Source organism: Schistocerca serialis, chromosome 11, assembly GCF_023864345.2.
Source record: "Schistocerca serialis cubense isolate TAMUIC-IGC-003099 chromosome 11, iqSchSeri2.2, whole genome shotgun sequence".
Classification (NCBI taxonomy): domain Eukaryota; kingdom Metazoa; phylum Arthropoda; class Insecta; order Orthoptera; family Acrididae; genus Schistocerca; species Schistocerca serialis.
The window spans coordinates 199,756,634-199,761,312 of NC_064648.1; the positions used below are offsets into that span (position 1 = coordinate 199,756,634).

The following is a 4,679-nucleotide window of genomic DNA, read 5'->3' on the forward strand; positions in this document are numbered from 1 at the left end:
TAGAAAATGAACTGACTTGAGCTCTTTGAAAACAAAAAAGCATATTTTATTCAAAAACGTTCATGCAGTATGCACAAGTGCTAATAGGCCCAAATGTAAGTAAATCTATACTTTTATTTATCTAAAAACACAGATGATGTGACTTACCGAACGAAAGTGCTGGCAGGTCGATAGACACACAAACATACACACGAAATTCAAGCTTTCGAAACAAACTGTTGCCTCATCAGGAAAGAGGGAAGGAGAGCGTGTGTTTTTAGATATATTTTTCCCACGTGGAATGTTTCCATTCATATACTTTTATTTAAATACACTGACAAAGTATCCGACATGATTATTGTTGTAATCATATTGTATTCATGCCAAATATACCTCCGTGAAGTGCTTCAATTGCAATACATATGTTTGAAGTGTACACTGGACAATTTTCCTGCATAAGTGATATGCTCAAAACTATGTATAAAATGTTTCAAAGTCAATGGCCAAAAACTAATTAAACGAAAAAAAGCCTATTTTCAATGGATGTGTACAAATTGAGAAAACTCATTTTTCTCTCGCTAATGCCACAAAGCTAAGTTTCACCAAATTACATTAAGTTTCTTTGTATTCAAGTTGACCTGATACATCACTGCCACTTTTTCATCATGATGCTACCAAGCATTAGTGATCGGGTATACTTGGAGAAGATACTCAACTATGTTCCATTTTTAGATCACCTCCAATACTCAAGGCATTTCAGTAAGTTTAAAATCCCTAGAAAGTATTAACATGTTGCATACACACTACTATATTTCATAGCTTTCCATACTATGTATGAGACAGCAAGTGTTTGTGTTCGCAGTAGTGCCACAAATTTTGAGACATTTCTTGAGAAGGTAGGAGATATGATACATGTATCACTTGAGATGAGTTTCCTATCCTGCCCCAAAATTAACAAAATATATTCTTACAAGATTACTGCACAGCTGTTTAATTTTTGTATGTTCTATGTAAGACACCTATGTTCATGAGACAGTAATATCACCTCAACAAAGACACATTACCATGCCATATGAGAGATTACCATATTTGTATGTAAAATATATCCTAAAATGGTAGTAAGTGCTCGTCTTTGAGCTCATGGGTTTTCAACAAATTACTTAGGAGTACAGGGAACAAAAGGAAGATAAGTTAAAATAAAAAATGGTAACCAACACAAATGTATGTACATGTGAGGTGATCAATTTTATTCTGACTTTTCCACAATGATATGGAACACTTAAAACATATTACAGCATTATAAAAAGAATGAATAAATAATTAACATGTCAGAGACTGAGCAGAAACTCAGACTGGAAATGGCAGGTACTCTGCCATGGCCTATTCAGTGGAACCAACAAAAGTATTTGCCTTAAAGGAATTTAGGGAAGCCACATAAAATGTAAATGAGGATGTTCAAACAGGCGAAGGATCCCAATGCACCCGAATGGAAATTCGGTGCCATAACCATTCTGCAATTTTCTCAGTACTTTAACGTGTGACCACAAATACAAATATATAAACTTTTTTATTTCATCCAAGAATATCTCAACATAATGCAACAGTTGTCACAGCAATACAACAAACATCAATAATTCAAAATATGGGTATACACAGAATGTTTAAAGGATCTCTTTAAGGGCAGGACAGGTGGTCAGCCGTGGCCTCGATGAAGGAACCATCCCGGCATTTGCCTTAGTGATCCAGGAAAACCACGGAAAACCCGAATCAGGATGGCCAGACAGAGCGAACCCCATCCTCCCGAATATGAGGTCAGTGCTGTTAATAGCTACACTGCCTCATTCGGTTGTTACCTATTATACAATGTTCTGATTTACATGAAAATAGATCTTACAACTAGCAAAAATAATGATTAAATATATGCACAATTACATATGCAATTACACTTTAACATTTTTCTTTATCACTTTACACAAACAGACCACACAACACTTTGTTCACGGAACTTCAATAAACCACCAGAGGCTGCTTCAGCAGTTGCTGCATATATGAGTAGTTATCCGAAACAGAAGAACAGGAAACAAACAGCAGAAATATCCTTGTCTAAAGACACTTTAGAAACAACAAAAAAACTTGCAGCAACTACTTAGCTGACTCACATTAGTAGTAAACATATTCACTTAAGGCATGTCTCTAGCAATTAATTTAATATGTTCTTCAAACTTCTATATGTATGCTGATAACACTACACTATAGAGTGTGACCACAATGAAACTAACAATGTAAGGGATGCCTTCTACACAAATTCTGGGATGTTAACATCTGAATAGCTGTTCTCTGCAAAACACTGTTTTTTATAGTTGGAGGGTCGAGCATGTGAAGCAAGATACTGAAACTTGTTTAAGACTTACTGAAATTTATCTTTTGATGCAGTTTTAGATTTGAAGTTAACATTTAAATACCTCAGATAATGACTGACTTTTTCAGTAAACAAAATGTCCATGAAAGCCTCTAATAATAAATAATTCCATGTCCCACAAGGTAATTGTATTTTTTAAAGAGTGGAGTCCCTCCACACTGCCACTAGCATGGCGACCATAACGAAAGTTCTACAATCACCTCTGCATTGGTTAGTTTTTTAATCAATACAGGTCCATCAGGAGATAGAAAAATGGATGAAAAATGTAACAAGAATTGAGATTTTAAGAGCAGAGGGCAAAACATGTCATGGCAAGCACCAAGGGAAAAAAATCCTCCGCAACAGTTGGACAGGTAGTAAGAGCAGTAGCAGATTTCTTGCTGTCTGCAGCAGATCATGCAAGGGTAGGTCACATTAGTAAGTGGGTACTGTGCAGTTTGATACTAGTGTTATAACCACCTGCACATCAGTACAAATGCATGTTGGAGCACCTCAGTGGGGAAGGCCAGTCGCACCCTTTCTGTAGTCCAACCTTACATTTAATGCCCGATTTAAAAAAATTATACTCTTCCATTTCTGGCACCCTTTCTAGAATACAAACTAGCAAAATTATGAGAATTTGTTGTGTTCCACCACAAAGATAGGAAAACTTCCATGTTTTGCAAATGAAATTTATTATTCAGCACAAGATGTTTCACCAATTCACGTTTGGCATTTTCAGTGGTATTCCTTTTTGTCCTATTCAAGAAACCATTTCTTCCAGTAAATATTTCTCAGCAGGTAGCCTATACTGCAAGTTTGCATAGGCTGAAGTGTTGTTATCATTACAATAAAACAATTTCAGTTAACATCTGAGGAAAATAGCAGCATATATTAACAATAATATACGGATTAGTGTTAACACACATGAAACTGATGTCAGTATCATTTTAAGAAACTTGAAATTCAAAATAATTGAATGTCAGAATGGGCGCTACAGCTAACAATTTTTAAGTAAAGCAGAAAACAAAATGCTACTGTACTTACAACTTTGAGGTGCCACATGCCTTGACACAGGCTACCAATAACCCACAAGTATTTTTGACATCTCATGCCTCACAGGTACTTAACTGGATTGCAATCTGATGATTGCTGCTATCAACATGAAAAATAATATAGCTGTATCCAGTGACCAAATTTCAGAGCCGATACTGAAATTAAGTTGAAATTTACCTATACATCACTGGTAATCCATTTATGTGTCATAACATTAAACTCACTGCAAATGTACCTCCATTTTGAGTGAAAGGTCAAGTTTGCTATTGTATGCAAAACGCTATTACCTCATACTTCAAGTTTGCCTCTATAGGACTGTGTAACATTTGCTGCTGCTGGAAGACTATCGGAGCCATAACTGGAACAAAGAGCTCCGAGTTACCACCTGCCAATATAAACAAACTTCAATTCTAAACTGAAGGTGAAATATGTCATATCTATCCAAACCACTACCACATTATTCTTCAAGCTTCTCGCATTATGGCTGTGTGACGTCTGCTGCTGCTGCTCCGACTGACTTCTGGAGCTGTAACAGGAACAAAGAGCTTTGAGTTACCATTTGCCAGTATACTCTTAAGGACTGTAACTGTACCTACATTTTAAGTGAAAGGTGAAATTTGCCAAGTGTGTATCCAAACCACTAGTAGCTTATTCTTCAAGTTTCCCATTTTATAACCATGTGACATCTGCTGCTGGTGACTGACTTCTGGAGCTATAACTGGAACAAAGTTCTGTGTGTTACTGACTGCCATCGTTACAGGAAATGAGATTATAAAGGCATGGAAATGCAAATATAATGGCAATAGTAGACCTACAGACTTTTTTTTATTTTCTCTGTGTTTTATAGCTCTTTATATACAGTACTAACGTAAGCAACGTTTTCTTTTCTTGAACTTAATTTAGAGCTGTTATGTAAGAAAATTAGTAGGGCTATATACGTGATATATGGGTAAGGAGTCATAGTGTATTATTCAGACACATAATGTGCATGGTATGTTACGATATTATCAGTCGTATGTATTTTTTTTTTTGCTCTACAAATTAACATAAATTTTTCTTATGTTGTAGAAATAGACAGTTGAAAAGATTTTGCGCTTCTCACGACAACAATCATAATGAGATACCCTGCTTGTAATTTGACTGATATCCAGAAATATTTGACTCCAGACCAAGATGATACCAACAGAAGAGGTGGATTAGCATATCTTACACCCAGTGTTGCACAGCCATTGTTATCACCATAAAA

The 4,679-nt window shown here is 35.8% G+C and overlaps 1 long non-coding RNA gene across 2 annotated transcripts; it reads right to left on the reverse strand.

The window, feature by feature from the left end:
• Positions 1-1,201: 1,201 nt before the first annotated feature.
• On the reverse strand, positions 1,202-4,387 carry LOC126427344 (uncharacterized). 2 transcript variants are annotated; one of them, XR_007576643.1, is made up of 3 exons: positions 4,030-4,387; positions 3,887-3,959; positions 1,202-3,791 (listed from the first exon to the last, which is right to left on the reverse strand). It is a non-coding gene; the product is annotated as an uncharacterized LOC126427344 (long non-coding RNA). The 2 variants fall into 2 exon arrangements; XR_007576642.1 differs by having other exon boundaries at positions 3,887-4,387.
• Between the last annotated feature and the right edge of the window lie 292 nt (positions 4,388-4,679).